We start from the raw sequence: 24753 nt of genomic DNA, 5'->3' as shown, positions 1-24753 counted from the left end.
TGGCACAATATAAGTCCTCAAATAAATGTTAATCACAATTGTTCTAATAAATAATATCACTAGGCAATATACTTCTTTACGTATATGCATCATCTCCTTGGGGGAGCAGTAACTGCTTTGGTTTCATCTTCATCGCTGAGGGCTGAGCACAGTAGGTGTTCAAGGAATATTTTTTGGATGAAGGCACAAATGATGACTAATAGCAAACGTAGGGATTCAGGATATTAATTTCTTCATTGGACACACAGCTTCTGTACAAATCTTGCTGACTGCAAAGGAAATGCCACCAACTGTCAGAGATACAGCAACACATTGCTCAAGCATATGTGTCAGGGAAGCCAAAACTTGTTATTGTATATGTGAGAAATCCACAATGAACACAGTCACAGAAAACTCTTGGACTCTTCACTGGACTCCAACAATGTATTTATATGCATTTTATTCTCTCATGAGTTTACAAGGATCATTTATCATGTGTTTATTTGGAGCAAGGTCATGGGGGCAGAATTGTAACTTCACTTAGTGTTCTCCCCCCTCCCCACCCCCCGTGCTTTCTCTCTTGTTCTCTAAGGGCCTTTTTCTCCCCCCAGGCTTGCATTCACTTGGGAAACTGCAACAAAGACTAATACTCAAGGGAAAAGGCTTCTGGCCCAAAGATTTTAGATGCATGTTTTCAGGGTGAGTTTTTCTACTCCCCAGAACTAGATATCCCTCTGGCTAGGGAAGAGGAGGCAGGAGCTGGGGTACCATTCAAGCAGGAAGTTGATTCAGTTCCAAGGTCATCTTGGATGCTCTCCAGGGAAAACCACAAACTGCCAGCAGCCAGCCCATCTACCACTGCATCCATTCTGAAGAGATATTGGTAGGTACCCAAGAGACTGGCTGGTTCTACTCACAAATTTCCACCAATTTCTACCATTGCTTGTAAGCAAAATCCTACTTTCACCAAATTCCACAAATTTCCATCAATTCACACCATTGCTGTAGGCAACTTGCATGTTTCTGCTTTAGGAGGCCTTTCCAACATTTCAAATAAAAAATGGGAGGCATGGACTCTTCATGGGCTGATGGTAGCAAATAACCAGAGCCTTCACCAAGGTGAGACCGCATAGAACTTCCTAGAATTTACCCTATAAGCCATGATATCCGGGGATATATAATCAGCTTTTTCAGAAGTGAGGAATGTTCTAGAATCAGACTGCATGGGTTTTAACCCTCCACCATTTTTTAGCTGTATGACCTACTTTTCTCAACCTATTCTGTCATCTTGCAATGATAATAAATATTCTTGAATTGTAAGCAACAGAAACTGGCTCTAACTTATGCAAGAATAGTTTATTGAAAGGATATGAGGAACTGACAGATTTAAAGGCAGCATGCATGGGATGTTAGGAAGGAGGGAGCCCAAATGGTCTCCTGGCCATAGGAATCTGGTCTGAATGCAAACCTTTTTGGTCTCATTCTCTCTCTGCTCAAAACTCAGATTCCAGGTAATGAGCACATGCTTGGCTTAGAAGCCTGGGTTATACCTTCACACTTCACTGAGGAATGTCAAGCCTTCTTGTCTAACTGTTCCAGTGAGAAAGTATCCCTGGGAATGATAATTTCTCAAAGGAAACAGTGGCTGTTGAAAATTGTAGGTTCTGTACAGTCCAAACAAAAAATGCCCATTGTACTACCTTATATGATTTTTGTAAGCATTAAAATAACATGTTAAGGTCTTATCACAGTGCTTGTAACAAGAATAAACACTCGATAAATATTAGCTGTTATCATCCACTAGAGTGTAGGCTCTATAAGGCCAGATATCATGTCTGTGTTTGTCTACCACTTTTGGGCAATATTAATGAGTCTCTAAATAGCTTTTGAATGTATCAGTGAATATCAGTATACAATCAATGTGCTTTATTGTATGTTTATAAAGTACATTGTACATCCAAAACCAGATGCAAAATGTGAAAAGTAAAACTTAGCATTTCCCTTGGTGTGTTTTAATGATTAGGAGACATTTAAGCTAAAAGGTCCATATCCTCAAGCCCTGAAGTAAATTCCACAGTGATAACCTCTGGACATTTTAACATCAATGCTCTTGATTATCTCTGGAAGCATCTGGCTGGTCACCACAGAAGACAATGTGCTATGCTAATTTAGTGACCGCTAGGTGGGTCACTTCCTAGAGTGAGATAGAATCTGTTAAGACGTCATAACCTTTGAGAGTCATTATTAGTGTTAATTTTATTATAAGGAGGCCAGGCCACGGTTGATTATGTTTACTCTTTACTGGGGACCTATTCTTTGTGATCTTTAGGTACTTGAGTTGTGATCTTTAATAACATTTAGTTATTGGACTTATACTCTAAAGGGAGATTTTTTTGCACCCATCATTCATTCATTCTTTCATTCATCCAACAAATACTTATTGAGATTCCACTGTGTGTCAGGGACCGTGCTAGGGACCAGAGTCATACAATGAAAAATAGTAAACATACGCAGGTCTACATGGAGCTAAGCCTTTTGGGGTGGAGGCTGACATGTCTGAAATACTCACAAATATATGTAAAACCATCTGTGATGTTATTGAGAGACATGTTCTATTTATAAAAGGGGATCTGGGCTTCTGAATGTAAGGAAAGTCTTCCCCTACTAAGTGATGCCTGAGCTGAGAGCTGATGGATAAACAGGTATCAACTAGGCAACAAAGAGAGGGAAGAGAATTCCAGGGACCATGAGCTGAAAGTGTACATGCTCTGAGGCCAGAAGGAACTTGGTGGAGAAGGGCTGAGGAAAAGGCCAGTGCTGCTGCAGCAGGGAAGGGGGTGAGTGTCATCACATAGGGTCTTGCAGGTCGTGTTAAAGAGCTAGGTCAGCAGCAGATTTTAATCAGATAGAACCCAACACCATTTGCATTTAAAAAGACTACTGAAGCAGTGGTTTGGAAAAAGGACTGGAGGAGGCTAGAGTGATGGCAACACTCCAGTGTATAAACTGTGACTCGAAGTCTGCAGAGATGTGTCTTGGGTAGGTGTGTGTAGCAGATGACAACTGTAATGAGAACAGTACCACCAGGTATGTTGTCTCCTATCTATCAGCAACATTTGATAACTGACAACTCAAATACTGTTTAATGCTGGCCTCTACTGAGGCCTCATTAGCAATAAGAATTCCACATCATCTCTCAAATACATCACAGTGACTTCCATTAAAAGAAATGTGAAAGAAAAAGACATAAAACAGATGATACTTTAATTATCTCTGTCCAGCTATATTTTATCCTTTCCATGTTCATTTAAAAAATATTTGTAACTTTCCTACCCATCTCCCACTCAGTTATTCTTCTTTCATTCACTCATCCAACAGTTTCATACTGACTCTTAATGAATAAAGGTCTCTTCCATCCTTCAGAGAAAGCATTTTTTAACAGGAGGGGAGATCAAAATGGAAAAAATGAATGAATACACTGAGAGGGGTTCTACAATAGATACATGCATAAAATGATGTGTGAGTCTTGGAAAAGAAGTGGTGACTGCTTCTATCAAACTGGCATCACCCTTTCCTGAGGGAGTAAATTTGGGTTTGGTTTTAATAGTTGATAGCTATTATTGAAGAAAATGGAAATATACTAAATTAGATGATTAAGTATATAAGATGTGTTTGATTAGTGAGTATATATCATGCATGCTTTGAATATATGCAGGGAAATATGATGAATGTTACATAAGTCAAAATAGACTGTTCTAACCCTGGGTTTGTCCAGTGTGGTGTTACCAATCACATATGGCTATTTACATTTACATCTAAATTAATTAAACTTCTTAAAAATTGAATATTAGTTTCTTATGAACACTAGCCACACTTGAAGAGCTCAATAGTACATGTGGATAGTGAGTGCCATACTGGAAAACATACAATGTTCCATCACGCAAAAAGTTCTATGGGAAAGTGCTATACTAACATAACTGGTTTTAGAAGAACGTGAACTGATCAGAGTAGTTATAGGAAGACCTCAGAAAGGATCAGTTAGAGAAGAGGTTGCAGGGCATTTAGATTCTTGCGACTACAAGAGTGAGATAAGCCAGGTTGAGATAAACCAAGTGAAGCAGAGGATTTGGGTGAGACAATTCTGATTGTCCTGGCAAAAGGGGTTTTCATCTCATGCTAATGAGAAAAGCCATGTGCAAATAAGATAAACAGGAATTGTGGGTGGTCTGGGTAGTTTCATTGTGGAGGAAAGTTGGGCAGAAACTGGAGAGAGCTGTATGCCAGAGGAGCAAGGACAAAATGTCCAGGGGTTGTTGGGGCTATAAACAGAATGGTTGAGCCAAGCCTCTGAGCTTGAGAACTTACTGGGCATTGCAGACCTGGTATGACTCTGCTGCTATGGTCGCAGCCAGCAAAAATCAAGTAGGTGGTTATACTCCCATGCTGCCCTGCCTGACCTGGCAGCCTCTGCCTTGCGGGAACTGACCTGGATTAACTACACTTGTCAGCTTGTTTCTTAGCAACCCCCACCTTTTGCCACCAACAACGTGGGTCCCAGTCTACCCAAAAGTGTTAGGTTGTATGTGTGTTGAGAAAAGGGTAGTTTGCATGTGCATTGAAGCAGCAGGAAAAACTTGTTCAAAAGCATGACATACATGGCATATTTGGGAAATAATCCTGTGAGTGAAACAAAAACAATGTGAGGAATGTAGTGGTAAATGAGGCCAGTAATTTAGGATGGGCCAGATGGCCAAAGATCTGCTAGAACGTCATGACATCTAGAAGAGCAATGGAAAAGTAGTGGTCTTTGGAGCCAGAGCTGTCCTACCTACTGTCTCTGAGAACTTGGGCAAGTTCAGGTACTTCTTTGTGCTTCACTTACCTCAGAATTACACCATTTATAGGAGTTGCCTACTGAAATGAGCATCAACATTTTAAATACTACAATTTAGATGTGCAAAAATAATATAGCTTTTTTGTTTCCCATAACTTATCTAAATGTCTTGAGTGCCAATTCCCTTAACCTTACTTAGACATTTGGATAGATCTTCAGTTCTGCTGTTCTCAAAGGGTTGCCTTCCTCCTAAGCTGGTGCCTGTGTATAGAAGTTACAGGTATTGTCATGGACTGGGACTTGTACTGCTGGCCCCAGGCTGGTCCCTCCAGGTGTTTGCTGGACTCATGAAGATGTCTTTGGTCTCACCTGGTAATTGCCACAGAAGTTCAGAGATGGAAAACTTTGTCTTATTTTCTTGGTTTGTTTTCTTTGGTGTGTTTTCTTCCCTTCCTTCGCTGATGTGGTCATTCTTGCTGCAGTCTCCTGCATCTAAGCTATATCTTACATCTGAGCCCACACTCTGGTTGTCTACCCTTAAACTCTACTACAAAGTCACCTCCGACGTGCATGGCCAACTTGCCATGCAATTTACTAGTTTTCTGTTTGCATTCCTCACTGAGTGCAAGTGGAAACATCTGGCTTCCTTTCATGCTGTCTCTGCCAAAAACAGGCCATGCTTCTTTTTCTTCTACTGTTGCCCATTTGTCGCAGGGACCCTAAAAGTGTTTTTTTTTCCCCAGTATTACAAGTGGAAAGTAGGTCCCAAATCCCTAGGGTTTTAGCTCCTATCTCATGCTATGTGGCATTTCACTCACCTCCCCCCGCCCCCAAAAGCTCTCCACCCTGAAAGGAAGTCTGTACCCTTGTGCCTGATCTCTGGTCTCCTTTCCTCTCCCTCCACATTCCCCCTAGACTCTCTTACCAAGCAAATACCCTTCACTTTATGTTTGGGCAGGTGGGACATTTCCTTGTGTTATATTTTGATTTCCAGGTTCCTCTGGCTTGTGGTAAAAAATGTACATTTATATCTTAAACCCTTACTTTTGATATGTTCAAAGGAGCTTTTAGAATAGGTTTTTCTTTCTAAATTTAGTCTAGCTCACAAATCATTGTTTCACTGGTGTTTCACAGTCCTAAATAGATGGTGATTATTGGAAACACCAACCAATGAACTTGGAGAATATAAGAATCTTAAATGACAGAGGATATAGAAACAGACCATTAGCTAGAGCAGAATTTGTCACTGCATGATCTCAGAGGAATGGTGTCTCAGGTAGGGACCTACAGTAATGAATGCTATTACCTGTGCTGAGTGAGGAGCCTGCCAGGTATGAAAGGTCCTTTGACATTCTAATTTTCTTTTTAACTTCTTTTACATCTTTCCTTGCCTGCCTTATCTGGAGATTGTGGCCATCTGGTGTGCCATATATATGGTGCAATACAGTCCCAATACCTTCCTCAGTGGTCACTGTGAGAAGTGAAGGTCCGTTTCCGGAGAGATGCACTCATCAGCCTCTGAGGTCCACTCCAGTAGCACGAGACTCCAAACCTGAATTTCATGGTCACAGCTGAGTAACACGTTTCATTGTTTTAGCTCAGGTTTCTCCAGCTCAGCACACCTCACATTTTGGGCTAGATAATTCTTTGTTGTGGGGGACTGTTCTATAGGATGCTGAGCAGCACCTCTGGCCTCCTACCAACTAGATACCAGTCATCCTTTTCTAGTTATGATGATCAAAAATGCCTCCAGACATTGTCAAATATCCCTTGGGGAAAATATTGTCCATGGTTAGATATCAGTGCTCTGAGAAATACCAATACATGAAAATACATAAGGCATATTCTTGAAGAGAAATTTTTTAAATATTTGTTTAATGATTTATAAAATATAATTTTTATACTACTAAATGAATTGTTTACAAAATGCCCTGTATATAGGTTTTTCTAACAGTTTTTATAAGGATTTTGGACTTAATCCAGTAGTAGGTGGTTTGCCACTGAAGATTTTTAAAACAACATCCTGGCAATATCAGATCTATGTTTTGGAAAGGTATCTCTGATACCTCTGATATCTAAAGGCATCGTGGAGAACTGATCCAAGGAGGTAAGGCTGGTGACAGTAAGATTACTCAGAGTTTAGAGTAATCTGATTTTCTCCAGCACCAGTAGAAGAGTCTGGGCTGCATGTGTGTGTGTGTATACATATATTCAGTTAATAGTGCTGAGATAATTAGCTGCAATCAGGGAGTCAAATAGACAGCTCTCTAGAAAGACTGGGAGTCCAATGGCTGGATCTCTAGTCATAAGATTTTGCTGTAGGATGTTACAGCACACAAGATTGTACATAAACAAGCTACCTATTTTTAACCCTCTAGGTCGAAAAGACTCCAATCATAAACCTTTAAAATGTGTTAATATTGTAAAATCCATTTCTTGAAGATGGCTTTCTACGAATGTAGCAGCATCATTTACAACGCCCAGAAGTCTCTCTCCTCTTTGTTAGAGTGGAGTAACTCATTGGCAAAATTATTTTGAAAGTTTCCAGGGAGAAATGATGAATTGTTTGTGTTCTGTGTTAGCATTGGTATCCTCTTCTATTTCATAATTTACCTGCGTTAGCAGAAGGTTTGGCTCCAAAGCATTCTATAACATAATTTCATTTTGCCACCTTGTACATTTGGTACATGTTGCATTCTTATGGATAAGAAATGGCTATGGCTGCTGCAAAAATTAATTTAGAACTTAAATGGCATGTGGATCAGTAATCTGTCTTGAAGAGAGAGAGAGAGGCAGCAGCAAGCAGCCAGCTGAGTTTGGGGAGCAGCAGTAGTCTTTCTTACCAATTATGGTCTAAAACTTGTACAGGCTTTTGTTTCCATTTTGAACTGTAACACTTATAAGATTAGTTGCTAATCAGCCATCAATGGTTGGCAGACACAGCAAAGCCACGCTCTCATTAGCTTCTGCAGGTGTGGTTTTCAACAAAGGGCAATTTTTGCACTTTCCTTCTCCTTTTGTGTTGGGGCACTGGAGAGATTTCCCCCCCGTTTGGGCTCTGCCATGTCTCTCTCAAACCTGCAATCTTTTTTACTCTCTCCCTAATAATTAGAAAAATGAGCTTTTGTGATAAATTTGCTCTTAAATTAAGTTGAACAATGTTCCCATACAGATTGCAATGTTGAATGTCTTCCTAAAAATCAATTAAATTCTTGGAAAGTTTCAGTACACTGAAAGATATGGTTTAAAGAAAACTCCAGAATTCTTAGCGTTGGATGTTTACAAAACTCTCCTCTTTTACACTGTATGTAACAAATCTCTTAAGTTTTGCTTATGCTGTACTGATTTACCATTTCTGATATCTTTATTTAAGACCAAACTAACTACTGATATCCCACTGCTCATATCATATAGTGCCTCTGATTCAATGCCAGACAATCTCTCTCAATATAAAAGTCATGTCTATAATTCACTGGCAGGCCACCCAAAGTGGTCTTTTGATACTTTGAAGTTGTTTTATTGTATGCTTCCAGCCTCTGGCTTCATAAAACAGAAGTTTCATAACAGTTGTAATTGCTAAGTCCATTTTTCTCATATACTAGGTCAAGGTTTTCTGTAACATGTTAGTTTTCCCAAATTAATGGGCTCCCTCTCTCCTCCGATTCTCACTTTCTGACTCCCTTCCACATCATACCCTCAGGTGGGGATTGTATTGGAAACAACAACTGTAGAATAACCTTTTCTCAAGGAGAAAATAAGGCTCCTCCTGCCTGCTAAAAAAGAGCAGGACAGATGGCATTTACATTCCAGAAAGATAATGATGATGATGGTGATGATTATGCTATTTTTCATGGAAACAGCTAATTTTTGTTGAGGGCTTATCAAGTACCATGCTTGATGCTAGGTGCATTACTTACACGATATTACTGAATCCTCACAACAATTGCACAAAGCACTATTGCTCTTCCCATTTTACAGATGAGGGAACCAAGAGAAATATGAAACAGAGATAATAAATACAGAGAAGACATAAAAGCTGTCTTAGATGTTAATGACCTAAGGCAATATTTGTTCACATTGCTTATTTATTAATAAAATTTTAATTGATTGTATACGGGCCCTAAGTTGAGTGCTCATCTATAACACTCTCCAAGGGGGTTCTTAATGTATCTAAAGTGATGATTATTTTAGACATCCATAAAAAACCTACAACAACACAGGAATTCTCTGCTGGTAGAGAAAATCTGCCACACTGAAACCTTAGTTACTTGAAAGTCTAAAAGATATGAATCCCTTGTAGGTTACTGAACCAAGAAGGGAAGAAGTTTTGACCTCTTTCTAGTAGTATTTAATCCATTTAAAAAATTAAGTTAACTATCAATTATAATAAAATACATTACATTTATTTATCATAAATTGAAAATCCTTAGTCCCATTTATTCATTTCTGTTAATGTGATTGGACCTTTGTTCCTAAAAGTATAACATTCTAATGTTTAAAAGAATGATAGTGAACTCTGTTTTTGCATATAATATGTATCTTCAAGTTTTTAAGTTTTATGCATACTTTGAGTTAAGAATGAATTTATCTAATCCTGAAACACTGGGATAAGAGGTTCACTGAAATATAAGTGGGGCAAAAAAGTATGTCCTTTTTTTTAAATATGAGCACTAAACTAAAGGAACCCATTTTCTCAGAGATGGTATAATACAAATATTTGAATATCTTAAAAGTCTATGTCAAAGTTCATAAAGGTCAGCTAAGGAAAACTGTCCTTTGAATTTGATGTCAAGTAGGCTAGGCTCTCTTGGAGCTATTAATAGGCATCATTTGTTGAGCAAATACTATATGTAGCACTGTGCTATGCAAATATTTGAAATTTATATACACTTTCATCCAAGCTCTCATGTCAACAGTGTTATGGAAATGAAAAGTTGTTAATCACAGAGATTAAGAATAATTTCTTTTACCTTTTAATATAAAATGAAAAAAAGAAAGAACATACGTGAAGTCCAATATAGCTATAAAGATATTCACTGCAGCTTTGTTTTGAATGGCTGATAACTGGAAACAACCCAAATGCCCAACAATAAGGAATTTGTTAAATAAATGACTGTATTAGGATTTCCCAGATAAATACAACCAATAGGTTTTACACAGATATAAACAAGAAGAAACTTATGATGGGAATTGACTATGGAGGCTAATAAGTGCCATGACATCATTTACCAGCTGGAGAACCAGGAGAGATGGTGGTATAATTTGGCCCATGGCAAAAGGTTTGAGAACCAGAACTGATGGTGTAATGCCAGTCCAAGGCCAAAAGTCCCAAATCAGGAGTTCCAGAGCCCCAAGGCTCAAGAACCAGGAACTCTTAAGTCCAAGGGCAGAAGATGGATGTCTTACTAGAGAAGAGACAGAGAGAATGGATTGGATGATGCCCAACCATGTTGGTGAAGGTGGATCTTTTTACTCAGTCTATTGACTCAAATGCTAATCTCTTCCTGAAATATCCTTATAGATACATCCAGAAATAATGTTTTACCAGCTATTTGGGCATCCCTTAGCCCAGTCAAGTTGACACATCAAATTATAATGAACACAATTACATAGAATGTAGTCATTAAAATGGCAGTGAGAAAGAACAGTGAAGACAAAGGGAAATGCTCACAAGCAAATTCCTAAGATGGAATACAGTGAGATTCCATTTTTAAAAGTTTTCTGTGTGCATGGAAAATTGATTAGGAAAGACATTCTAAAAGTTAGTAACAACAAAAATTAATGTTAACCATAGCTATCTTGAGCAGTAAAATAATGGTGGTTTTACATTCTTATTTTCCCTTAACCTTTACTTTAAAAATATACTACAATAAACATATATAACTGGTAATTTGCAAAAATGATAAAAATTACAAAATAAGATAAGAAGGAAAATAGAAAGGCAGATTAGAGACAGACAGAGAAAAAAAAACAGAGAAAAAGGTAGTTAGAAGCGCAGGAAACAAAAACCCAACATAGACTGAATAGATTAATGTTTGAAAAAATGGACAATTTTGTACCATGTGACTTAACTGTTCCTTTCTCTTGCATTTCTTAGGTTCATTTTTTGTGAACCAAACTGTTTTGGACAGAGTTTCAGGTTTGACTAGGCAACTAAGCCTTGTGGTTTGCCCTGTGCTATAAATTTCTTGGCCCATACATTGTTCTGCTATGGGGATATCTAGGCACTGTATAATTTATAATTTTTTTCATTTTAATTAGCACTGCAGCCAGATGCTTTAATAATAGGCACCATTTTTGAAATCCCATTCACAGTTTATGAACTTGCAGAATTACTGAATCCATTCCCTGTGCCATCCATTCCTGAAGTACAAATGAAATAAAAAAAATAAATACAAAGCAATTATGATGATGAGAATGATTAAAATTGTAGCTATTTTATCTGAACCTTAGAGAAACTTAATATATAAATATATTGGAATTAAAACATGGACACAGTTTTCTTTAATTAATATCACTTTCTTTAATATTAATGTACTAGGGCGATAGCAAATTATAATGTAGATGTGGAATGCACTTAGAAAAGGGTAAGGTAATAGGGTTTGGAGGCTGGGTGGGTGGTACCAGTACTGGCTACATAATTTGTGATGCCCAGTGCAAAATGAAAATGCAAGAGCCCCTTGTTCAAAATGTCTTAAGAATCTCAATATTGTGATAACAGAGCATTAAACCAAGTGCCTTCTAAGCAGGGAAGGGAGGGCTCTGTGTGACTGCATAGGCTGTATACCCATGAAGCCAGCTTATATGACAGTGAGCTGAGAGACAGGATACCAGCCCATTGGACCAAATATGTGACCAACTATATGACCAAGCCACTTATTTGCTCAAAACTTCACGTTTCTCTTCTTTAAAATCAAGAGAACACTTTTTTGGGGAAATATTTTGTTGTAAGTGATGGAGATCTAAACACCCACTAGCTTAAATTTGGGGGGACTCACATAACAGTTCAGGGCTGCCACTGGCCTTACTCTACAGCAGGAATCAGTGAACTTTTTCTGTGAACAGCCAGAGAGGAAATATTTCCAGCTTTATCCACTTTACGGTGTCTATCACAGCTACTAAACTCTGTTATTGAAACACAAAAGCAGCCACAGACAAGAGCTCTGTCACCCATCTTAGCCTCTCTTCCTGACCAGACTGCTGTGCACCCAGGTGATGAACACTTTTTTATTAAAATGCAACTGAACTTGAAAACATTTGTGCACCAAAAGACATTATCAAGAGTGTTGTTATAAGGCAACCCACAGAATGGGAGAAAATATTTGCAAATTATTTATCGGATAAGGGATTAATATTCAGGAGGTATTAAGAGCTCCTACAACTCAACAACAACAAAACAAACAGCCCAATTAAAAAATGGACAAAGGACTTGAATAGAAATTTCTCCAAAGATATATAGATGGTGAATAAACACATGAAAGATGCTCAACATCACTAATCATTAAGAGAGCACAAATGATAAACCACAATGAGACCCCACTTCACACCGAATAGGATGGCTATTATTAAAACAACAATAACAACAACCGAAAAAAGAAAAAGAAGGAAAGAAAAGAAAAGAACAAGTGTGCATAATGATGTGGAGAAATCGGGACCTTTTGCATTGTTGATGGGAATGTAAAATGGTGCAGCCACTGTGGAAAACAATATGGTGGTTCCTCAAAAAAAATTAAACATAGAATTACCCTATGATCAGCAATTTCATTTCTGAAAGCAGTGAATGCAGGGATTTGGGCCAATATTTGTACACTGATGTTCTCAGCAGCATTATTCACAATAGCCAAAGGGTAGAAACAATATAAATGGTCCTCAACAGGATGGATAAACAAAACGTGGTATATACACACAGCCTTGAGTATTATTCAGCCTTAGCGAAGAATAAAATTCTGATCCATGCTACAAATGAGTGAACCTTGAAGACATTGTGCTAGGCAAATAATCCAGACAAAAAAGGACAATTAGTATATCTCCACTTACATGAGGTATGTAGGAAAATCAAATTCATAGAGACAGAGAGTAGAAGAGTGGCTATCAGGGCCTAGGGGGAAGAGGACTCGGGCATTATTGTTAAGTGGGCACCAACTATCAGTTTGGTAGGATGAAAATGTTCTGGAGATGGATGGTGATAATGGTTGCAAAACATTGTGGATGTACTTAATACCACTGAACTGTACACTTAAAAATGGTTATAATGGTAAATTTTACGTTACGTATATTTTATCACAATAAAATCACATTCCAGAGGACATCCTTAATGTTCTGTGTAGTCTCTCATAGCAATGGTGTAACATGGTAGTTAAGTACCCCCATTGCAGAAACAGCCTGGTAGGCATAAGATTGAACCCCAGCCTCACCACTTACGAACCGTGTGACCTCGGGCAGGTTACTTACTCCACAGAGCCTCACTCTTCCTAGATCCAGAGTGGGCTTGATTAAGAACACCACAACTCCATGGGCATTTATGAGGATGAGACAGGGAATTCAGAATGCTTAGCAAAGTGCCTGGACTACAGCAAACCTTCTGTGAGTTAAAGCTATTAGTATGGCTTCACATATTTTACATACACTAAGTAATAATAACAATTTATGGATTTTCTCAATGAGGTCTCTGCCTCCTGGACTATCACTTGGGATGGAATCTCTGTGCAATCATCCATTTTCATGGACTTACCCAGTCTTAATATCTTCAGTTTGCTTTACTGTTACTCCCCCATCATCTGCCTAATGATCTCAGACCTGCAATGGATGAGTGAACTAGACAGGTGAGGCTTGTCAGCCATCCTTGGCAGAGATCCACTACATGGATATGATTTGCAGCCATGTTTATCACTGGACATTTTTGCCTCACACTGTGGTCTGCATACAATGGGGCTAATGATACTTGGGGTGTACTCTGTGATATGATTAAGCCAGAGACTACATGGGCTATTACTAAATTAGGACACGTGTGTCCCCATGACCATTCAAGAGGCTGTTTCCTGTCTGGCTACACAACTCTACAGAGCATATTTGAGGGCAGAGCACCATTTGAACTTTGCCCGAGGTTTGTCCTTAGATAAGCATCACAGGCCTTGGAACAAGAGCAGAAAATAGGCCTTTTGGGGATCATTAATTAGCATGATTTTTTTAAAAAAAGCTATGCCATGATATAAGCTATGTCATGATATAGTAGCAAAGTGAAAAGGCTTGTCTTAAATATGGAAAATAATAAGTTGAATTGCCCTTACTCACTAAGAATGTGGGCAAATTTAACCATTCTCAAGTTTACCTTTGTACTATTTATAGGGTTATAAAGTAAATGGGTCAGATAAATAATGTAGTTCAGGTTAATGTTTAACCCATTTTTAAGAATCAATTGTTTTTAAAGGATTTAACTGGACCAGTTTTGAGGAATTCTCTAAAATCCTTTTTTTCAAATTGTCTCATTCTTCTCCCTCATCCCTATATCCCCCCAACTACCTAATTAATTTTCTTATATGCCTTTGTCCATTAGACAGGACAGCCTGTTACTCTCCTCTAAGGCCAACCAGTTCATAAAACATTGACAGAACACTGAGTATGTGTCACAGCCTGTGTTAAATGTTGGAGACAGAGAGAAATGAGGCATGAAGGGAGATGACTTCAGGGGTTAAAAACATGGACATTGGTTTTAGATGGACATGGATTTGAGTACTAGCTCTGTCACTTAATGGCTGGGTCACTGGGCAAAGTTCTAAATCTCTGTGAGCCTGAGATTTCTGATTCATAAAATGTAAAGAATTATAGTATCTTCCCCAGAGAACTGTTACAGACTTCAAATGAAATAAGAGTATGTCTATTAAGCAGATATTTCTAATTCCAAGATGGCACAAAGCAAACAAGAGACTATAATGGCTCACATAACTGAAAAGTCTAGGAGTAAATTTCAGGTAGAGCTGAATCCAGGGGGCCAATGTCATCAAGATTCATTGTTTCTTTTCATCTCTAGGTTTTGCTTTCTTCTGTGTTTAGCTTCATTCTCAAGAGGCCTCTCCAGTTCTATACATTATGATCCTTATAGCTAATCACCACAGCAGAGACAATAACCCTCCAGCAGTTCCAGCAAAAGTGGAACCAGGTCTTGTCGGATCAAGTTGAATCATCCCTGGCCAATGATTATAATCATAGAAATGAACTATTTTTAGACATAGACTAGGAGAGAGAGAGAGAGAGAGAGAGAGAGAGAGAGAGAGAGAGAGTGAGTGCATCTGTGTGTGTGTGTGTGTAGGTAAGGTGAGTGGAAAGAGTTGCTCAAAGTAAAATCTGGATGGTATTTCCAAAAGAATGAGAAATGGATGCCAGTAGGCAAAAATCAGGGGTACCTGAGCAGATTAACACAGAGGCTAGCATATGGGAATGTTTGTTACTGTAATCATTATCTTGAAGATGATTAAAATGAAAATAAAATGAAGTCATGATATCATGATTTGATTAAAATAATGAAAACGATCAAAACAAAAATAAAATAAGAAATGATTGGTTTCTTGTGACAATGGAGAGGATAAGCAAGGAATCAGAAGGGAGCATGGTTGTCAGGAAGTCATACCAGCAGCGGTTGGAGAAGATGCTGAGTAAGAATCACTGATAATACTTCAAAGACTGCTCCTTGACAGCTCCTGAAAGTATCACTGAATGAGAGCACAGGCCAAAAACAGATGTTTATAACAATGACTCTTTATGAGATATACTGTTTCAAAATGTAGGAGGGGGATCTCTGACTATTTTAGAAACATTTGGCCTCTAACTGAGTAGGCTGCTCAGTAAATTAACGTATCTTCTAAGAAAGCCAGATCTTTGTAGTCCTCTTGTGTTTCTCTGGTTCTCCCCAGCATTTTGCACATGGGTGGGCAAGGAGTAAGGAGCTCAGTAAATACTTGTTGTATTAATGCACATATACAAAAAAAAAAAAACCTCTTTACCAATTAAAACTAGCCCTAACATCGGGTTCAGCACTTTGTTCACCATTTTTTCCCCCCTTTCAGGGGCATATACTAGAAAAACAACATTTATTCTATTTTCAAATATTTTCCTGTTCATATTTTACTCATTTGTATGGGCCTCATCCACACTAATCCAAATTAGTGTCATTTTACAGCATACACACTCTTGAATACTTATTATTCTGTTCCCACACTATTTAAAAGCTATTTTCTTAACATCAGTTTTCCAAAAATGTGATTATTTCCAGCTATTCCATTTTAAGCTCAAGTATCCTTACATGGACCAAGATAAAGATAATTATCTTGCATATAAACCCTTAAAGACAGACACCTCAATTCCAGACTTTATTCTGTTTATAACCAAAACAAATTGGTATCAAAATTCTCATTATTTATAATCCCATTATGTCCCTGAGACACTGAGTGATACGATGTTTTGACCTGACCGATGTTTTTTTTTCTTTTTTCTTCTAGTAATGCAGGAAGATCAGTATTTCAGATTCCGAAAAATGCCTTTCAAGATCCATTTCATTTAGGAAGACCATGTGATAAACAGGAAGTATAAACCGTTTATCATCAAAATCCTATTATTTTGCAATGAACTTTTAATAAGTTCAAGCCATTGTTCTCCATCCATCATTCCTTAAGGAATATGTTAGGCATGATTTATGATGTACAAGTTTATTATTTTTCTAAGTTATAATCAATACCTACAAGGTGCTCTGGTTAATTAGGAAACATTTTATCATTTGACTTTGCCTTTACGAATCTTTTTTTTTTTTTTGCTGTGCATTTCTAGAGACTATAGCCAGTACTTTTAGGTTTCACTTTCTTCTTGTGCTAATTATTTAATTTTCTACCTGACTCTAAGACCTGTTCTATTGCCTTAAAAAAATCTCCTTAACTAGCAGCTCCTATTACTATCTTTCCTATTTATGGCTGTACTTTACGGTGCTAGGAGTTTACCATAGGGATTAATTAATTACTTATTGGGTCAATTTGATATTCAGAGAAAAAAATCTTAAAGGTATCCATATCACACCATCTGAAGCAGTTGTATAAAGAAAATACAAGCATTTACATATATATTTATTGCCTATTTATATATACATTACAGTTTTTGAAACTAACCAGTCAGCTTGTCTAGGGAATCCATAGTGTACAAAAAAAATTAGTAAGTCAATTTAAAGTCATGCCTGTTGTAATTTCTGATCCATCCAGGAAGTTGAGCAAAAGCTTGAAAAAATGTTTTTATAACACAAGTCTCTTTGGAAAAGGGTGTGAGTAGAGTAGAACAGTTGTGTGATTCCTTACTTCAAATCATGTATTCAAGCATTATGTGAATGGCAAAGATGGAGCTATGGTCACTTGAATATAAAAGATTAATTTTTTAAATAATATTAGAAAATGATCCAGCTACGATATTGTTATTTACTCAACATCACCTTACCTTTACCACTCAGGAGGAGAATACTGGTGGCTGAGAAATATTTTGACTATTCCCATATCTTTATGTCATCTCCAGCCTTAACCCCTTCCACATGGAAAGGTTATTTATGTTAAAGAGATCACTGAAGCATCACAATATGGATGGGTGAGAAATGTAACAGTAAGTGCTCTCCATACAATGATGTTACATTCTATACTGAGCAATTACATTATTGTTTTTATGGATACCTAAATAACCAGCTGACTCTAGAGCAAGTAAACAGCCCATATAATAACAGTGTAGAATGCCTTCCCAGATGCATAAATTGTCTATATTTTCAGGAATGGTATTACTGGTCATCCAGGCCATGAACATGAAGAAGATACCACAGTCAATGTTATCTTAGCTTTAGCTGGTGATGTTATCTGGACATTTCTGTTACTCTTTATAGTCCAAAAAGGATGCATTGGGTACTCTTGATTTTGCTAGGCTCCTTTCTGCCCAAGCTAGATTGTAAGGAGATGTGAAGCTAACAGTGGATTGGGAACAAATCTGTTCAGAAAACAGAAGAAGATGCAATCAAAGATCAGCCAAAGGGTTTGGTTATCTAAGAAAACTTAGTCATTTTTAATTGCACAGATTTAAAAAAACACATTTATATACTTTACAGACCATAAAATTCACTGATTTTAAGTATATAATTCAATGATTTTTAGTCAATTCACAGTTGTGTAAACATTACAATAATCTAATGTTTGAGCATTTTCCTCATTCCCCAAAGAAATTCCCATATGCAGTCACTTCTTATTTCCAACCACACTCAGACAACCATTAATCTATTTCCTGTTTCTATAGATTTGCCTTTTTCTGAATACTTCACATAAATGGAATTATCAATATGTGGTCTTTTACACTTGGCTTTTTTCACTTAGCATATTTTTTTGGTTCATCCACATTATAGCATTTATCAATACTTGTTTACTTTTTATAATAGTCTACTGTATAAATAGAGCTGTATAAATATTTTGTTTATGCACTGGAGAGTTGATAGATGAGTAGATTTTTTTCCACTTTTTGGCTATCATGAATAATGCTTGAACATTTGTGTGTAAGCCATTATGTGGGCACAAGCTTTCAGTTCTCCTGATTAGACACTAGGGGTGATTTTGCTGTGTCATGTAATAAAGAAATACATAACACTTAAGAAACCTCCAAACTGTTTTCCAAAGAGGCTGTACCATTTTAACCTCTCAATAGCCAGTATATGAGGGTTGGGTTTCTTTCTCCACATCCTTTCCAACACTTGTTATCATGTGTTTTTATTATAGCTATTCTTGTGCGTGACATAAAGTTTAGTGAGCGTTCATTCTCCTCTATGCATCATTCAATCATTCATCAGATAATTGCTGAATATCCACTTTGTAAAAGACCCTATTTTAGGCACAAAGTGTACAAAGAAGAATAAAGCAATATCTCTAACACAGGGGAGTTCACAGACTACTAGAAGTACAAAAGTACTAGATATGTTTCATTGTCTACCCTTGAAGCTTTCTAGGTAACCCATCCTCCTCATTCTTTTTCCTCCGCCACCACAGGTTGGACTACAGATGAAGACCTGACTTAGAGGTGGCCACTCCATTGGTTGGCCACATATCTATGACTTCTAAGAGAACAGCAAGAAGCTGATTCTGAGATGCAGAGTTGAGAAAAAACATGCAGAAATCTTGGTTGTTTTTCTCTCCATGCTCTGGTTTGCATAATGTCCATGTCCTCTTTGGGGTTCTGTGTAATTTCTGTAGCAGTATAACTAACATCCATCTTCCATTTTCACTTAAGCTATTTGAGTAATTTTCTGCTGTTTACAATCTAAAGACCTTAATGAAAATAGTTCTAATGCTAACTCATGACCATTCGAGATGACCATTCTTAGGTCCTTGTAAAAACAGGCCTTTCCAACTGACCATTATTTATCACAGTTTTCTTTCTGACTGTGGGCCCAAAGACACTGTTTAATTATCCATACTGGTAAAGGTAAGCACTGAAATGTTCAAGCCAAATCACCAGATCACCTTCTCTTCCTCTTAAATTCCACAGCTCACGTTTTAATAATTAAAAAATGATCAGTCGTTTTTAATGATTAAAAAATAATTACTCTGACTACTTCACTATTATTCATTCAACAAACAGTTGTTGACTGCCTTCCCTTCTAAACACTGTCCCTAATACTGGAAAGATGAGGCAAACAGCAGGTTCCTGCCCACCGTGAGCTTTCCCGCGGGTAGCCTGAAGTCACACTGGATAACATGATGTGGATAGTTCACGAAGTGGATTCAATAAAGAGGGTGGTTATTATTGTGCCTTATCAGGCACATGACTGTGGTAGCTTCCTCGCGAATAGTGCCGCGGTGAAGATGGCTGTCTGAGCGGGGAGCCACAGCCCATCCTTTCCCCGAGGCCCGAGGAATAAACTGTGGTAAAAATGAACAAAGTTATTCACCTACAGCAACCGATGAGCAGAGAAGCTCAACCGAAGGCAATAAAACCGCCAGAAGTGGTGTCAGAGAAAAAAACAATGAAAGCAAAAAAGCCCAGACAAACCTCCAACCCCCCTCAGGTTGCAGAGTGACTGGAAAGCCCCTAATCCTGCGTGCACAGAAGGCGACTATTTAGCCCACGAAGTCCGCGGCTGCTCACCGACACCCCAACGTGGAGACACGTGCACACCCGAGGTCCGCTTACCTTCGCGGCTCTCCTGACTGAAACGCTCTGGACCCCGCGCTGGGAACACCGGCGACCGGGACGCGCCCTCGGCTCCCTCACCGACGGAAGTCCCGGGAGCCGGTGCGAGGACACGACCGGAAGCCCGCGTGCCCCCACTTCCGGCGCGGACGTGGGCTCGGGGAACAGCCTCCTGGCAGAGGAGAGCGCAGCTTGCCGCCTGTCGCTGGAGCCCTGCACCACCTTGGCGAGTGTCCCTGGGAGGATGGGGAGGCCGGGAAGGTCTCCACATGGCGCCCTCAGGCCGGAGACTCTCTCCTCTCTCCTGAGAGAAAATGAGAGCCGTCGGTTGGCTCTCCGCAGAACTAACTTCCCCTCGCAGCTGGGTGACCCACTTGGCGAAACAAAGCGGTCGTGCTTCTGAAGCTCTGAAAAATTACAAAGTGCGGCCATTCTGCCCACAGCCCCGTCAAAGGTCACATCTACCTGCTCGTGAACTCTGACGTGAGGAGGTCTGGAGTCACCTCAGCACTAGCTTGAGGACCTGTTCGCTCCCTGACTCCTGGATGAAAACCTGGAACTTGTGAATTTGCTGCCCTGTTTGAAATGAGGTAGGAGGAAAAGGCTTTTAGTAAATGATGCTCCTTCATCTTTGGTGTGTTACCCGAATAACGACAAATGAATGGAATTGCAGTCTTTGGGCCGGTTTAGCGAGATTCTTTCTAGCAAGGCTGGGCTCCTACCAGGGGACTATCACTCTGAAAACACTCTGGGAGCAATTACACACTCGGTAACCCCTTATTAAGTACGAATTTTATCTAACCGTAGCCGTTTCCTTCTGAGTGTGAGAATGAAGGGAGAAATGAATGAAAGCACTTCGGGAAGCTCCATATGCTCTCGCCTTGGACGGTATGGAGAGCGGCTGGATGGCATAAGCGAGCACCGCGCAGAACGGGGGTGGGGGCCTTTTGGTTAACACCTCCCACTCTTCCACCACCCACACTTCAAATCAGTCCGAATCCCCTATGCTGCCAGAGACACAGGGCGGTGTGGGAGGACAATGATGACTTGCTGGCACTGCCCCCATTTCAAGTGGCAAATGTGCATGTAGCATTAATCCTGTTTCAGAGTTGGAGGTCTTTGCCTGAGGCTAGAAACAACTGGCAAACAGTATGAGACAGTCTCTTAAGGAGGGGGCTGATCAGCTATTTCCCAGGTCTCATTTCGTCTTAATTTTTGATGGAGTGATTTTTAAAATTTCCTGAACGGACCTAAATTAATTCATGACAAATTATGCTTCTGTAATGGGTGCTGAAACAAATGCATGTAGATAAGTAGGGAAATAAAATGGATCCAGAAATAGAAGACCCCAAAACAATCCATTTAGAATATTTTTACTGACATCTTTCCTGTATGATTCCATATTACCTAAATAAAAAACTTGGTTTCCTTTTTTTTTTCTCTTCTGCTTTCTCTGTTTTCCCCAGCTAGTGAAAAAAGTGAAAGAAAAATAAAGAATATCCTAGGATCCCTCCCATCCTCCTTAATTCTAAAATCATTGCTATTATGCTCCTTGCCCTTAATTCTGGAAAATGTGTTACCAATAATCATGAGACCTAATAAGTGGTATTTTTGTCTTACTGGTTTGGTGATACTGTCTTGTAACTTTTAGTTTTGTGACTTTTGTTTTCTGATCATTTAAGAATCCTCTTACTCAAAAGAAATATAGGGCCTATCCCTGCCTGTCCCAGTGCTACCACTCAACTGGGCAAATTTCTTAACCTCTCTGCCCCTGTTTTCACCTGTTTAAAACAAGGATGGTAATACTTTACCTCCTAAGGTTACTTGGAGGCAAAATAGATTTACATGTGGAAGGAACTTAAAACCATGCTTGGCACATAGTAGGTCCCCACTGAAAACTAGCTATAGAATTTGTGTATTTTAAGGGCCTGCTGGTACAAGGGATTCTTATAGGCATGTTTAAAGATACAGAAACCAAGAACCTGCTCTCAAGGAACTTTTTAAAAACTAAACAATACCTTGCGAATCTTTCTTCACGTTATCAAACATTTTTAAAAAGGCTCCAAGGTATTCTGCAGTTCAGCTAATTTGTTGGCAATTAGATTGTTCCATGTTTCCCTTTTTGTTCTGGATGTAACTATTATAAACACTGTGGAAGCCATCATTCTGTTACATATGTATTTGTATGCTGTTCTGCCTGTTACAAATATTTTCAGGCATGTTTTGATACATGTTGCCAAATCAAGGGTGAGTACCTAATTCGATTTTTTAGTGGATACAAACTATTCCAGAATACCATCCATAATCCTTTCTACTTTCTCCTTTGACTTTCTTTTCTTTTAATCTATTTTAGTCGTCTCTCTTTTTTAACTTTTGCTGGAGGGTTGGTGGAGGAGGATACTCAGTTATCAGGGCTGGCTGGGCAGAAAATAATATGGTAAGTACCCAGCCCCTGATTCTGCCTCCATCTAATCCACGCAAATGGGATCCCAGGCCTCATCTCACCCCAAAAGCATTTTAGACTCCCGGGTTGGAAGAAACCCTATAACCAGCATTTCACAACTCAGTGTCATGTTCATCTTTGTGTTCATTCGCAAGCTTCTTGTTGAATTTCATGGGACTTTGTCTACTGGTTTTGAGTAGCAAGGTCCCTGCTGTGTGTGAGTCTTCACTTTGGTTCTCCGTTTAGCATCCCTCTTCAATGGTGGGTCTGTCTGGTCCCTCAGGCTTTTAGGGCCTGGTCCTCTACTGTATTTTTGACCAGTTGTTTGTTTAGCATCTCCTCCTACTCTTGGGTTTAACCTGACTAGTTCTTTTGCACTGTGGAGTCAGCCTCATCTCCAGGTTCCAGTCAGCCCCCATTTGGCTGATTCCACCAAATCCAAATCTGACATGAAATGAATAAAACATAAAATAGTCAAGTCACTTCATACATCCTTGTTCTGGTTATTTATTGCTTTGTAACAAATCACCCTAAAACTTGGTGACTTAAAACAACAGTAATTATTTATTTATCTTTCATGGTTTTTCTGTGGGTCAGTGATTTGGGAAGGGTACAGCTGTGCACTTCTGGTGTGGGGTGTCTCCCCAAGGTGCAATCAGAAGGTGGCTGGAGCTGGAGCAGCTTATGGCTGGCCAGGCATTTGTCTTTCTTTATGTAGTTCAGGGCTCCTCTATGCAGTCCCTGTAGTGGCTAGATTGGGCTTCCTCACAGTATGGCACCCCCAAGATAGTGGGAGTGCTCACATGGTAACTCAGGGCTCTAGCTGGAGTGTTCCACTGAAAAGGGCAGAAATGAAATGTGACATAATCTTGCAATTAGTGTTGCGTTGGCCATACTCTTCATGGTTGAAAGCATCCCTTTCAGGAGCAAGGAATTAGACTCCATCTCTTACTGATGAAAGTGGCCATCTTTCTACATAAAATACAATCTACCACATATTCTTCTGTAGTTTCCCTCCAACATAATATCCTTCTTGGAGGAGTGGATAGAGACTCCTTCTGTGCTCTTACATGTAGTGAAGGAATACCTGTTCACCTGTAAAACCAGATCAAGTCCACCATCCTCTCTGAGATCTTCTTCAACTCTCCTGAGCTAAATAACAAACATTAGAATAGTGCCTTATAGTTTACCAGTCACAGTGCCAGTATTCCACTTTGTATCTTTATTAATACTGCATCAGTGTGTTTGTCCCCTCCTCCCCCCAATAGCAAGTATCTTGTATTATGAAGCTTAGTGTTCCCTCCCACCCCTGTCACCCACCCTAGCATGGAGACCCAAAGTAGTTCCTCAATCTGCTGAATGAAAAAATGAGTGAATTAATGAAAATAAAAGACAAAACCAAGACATAAGGAGTTGTGCAGGAAAACATCATAATTTGCTAGGAAAACTAGGTTTAAAAAGCCTTCCTTAAATGCTCTGGATTTTGGATGTCCTTTTTTTGGTGGACAGTGGCCTAGTCACAAAGTTCTAAGTTCCGTCAAAGACAGGAGTTCACAAGACATGTCTGATACTAGTCTGAGCATCTCTGAACTGCCTTCTATGCTTAGCAGACCAGTTAGAAGCAGAGTTGTTGACAGACTGAAGTGTAAATGAAAGGGCTGGGATACATCATTAGACATATGGTCTCCCGGGAATTTAGATCTTCCTGTAGTAGGTGGAATTTGTAACACTGTGGCCTCTAGGACCATATGGTTGTATTTAGAGATGCCAGCAGAAATAAATAATTGACTTCTAGTGCAAGATTCTTTTTTGCTGGCCTTTCTCCATAGCCATGGGGATGTTTACTGTGCAAGATTTAAATGCACAAATTTACATTTGATTCAAGTCATTTACTAATTTGTTAGTGATAATTTCATCATGTGTATGGAGGGGGTTAATCCAGGGCCATCCCTTCTACTAATGAAGTTAGTAGAAATAGCTTCTCTACAACCTAAAGGGAGCAGATGTCAAGCATTTAGTCAGTGTCACCACTGCCACATAAACTTGAGTTTAGTTTTTATTGAGTTTTTTGTTTTTAGTTTAGTTTTTATTTTTCTTACTCTCTCCTTAATTAAGCTGTATCTTTGTCTTTCTAGCTTGTATAGCCAGTTTCTAGCCTGTGATATTTATGATTCCTCATGCTGAGTGCCTGTCAGCTTATAAATATGGAGAGACAGACAGACCAAAAGTGAGAGAAAGAGGGAAAGAGAGAGGATGCTCCCTGGCTTCCACTGGATGGATATTCATACTTCAAAGCTGGTAGTTCTCATAC

General features: G+C 39.0%; 1 long non-coding RNA gene across 1 annotated transcript in view; it reads right to left on the bottom strand.

Moving 5' to 3' along the window:
- LOC140848312 (uncharacterized) overlaps window positions 1–20114 on the bottom strand; it is a 65747-nt gene extending 45633 nt beyond the window's left edge. Inside the window, exon 1 of the long non-coding RNA XR_012128922.1 lies at window positions 20000–20114. This is a non-coding gene — a long non-coding RNA (uncharacterized lncRNA). The remainder of the gene's footprint in view (window positions 1–19999) is intronic.
- Between the last annotated feature and the right edge of the window lie 4639 nt (window positions 20115–24753).

Source organism: Manis javanica, chromosome 3, assembly GCF_040802235.1.
Source record: "Manis javanica isolate MJ-LG chromosome 3, MJ_LKY, whole genome shotgun sequence".
NCBI classification, from domain to species: domain Eukaryota; kingdom Metazoa; phylum Chordata; class Mammalia; order Pholidota; family Manidae; genus Manis; species Manis javanica.
Note: the sequence above shows the minus strand (reverse complement) of the source record. Positions and strands in the feature narration are given on the sequence as shown.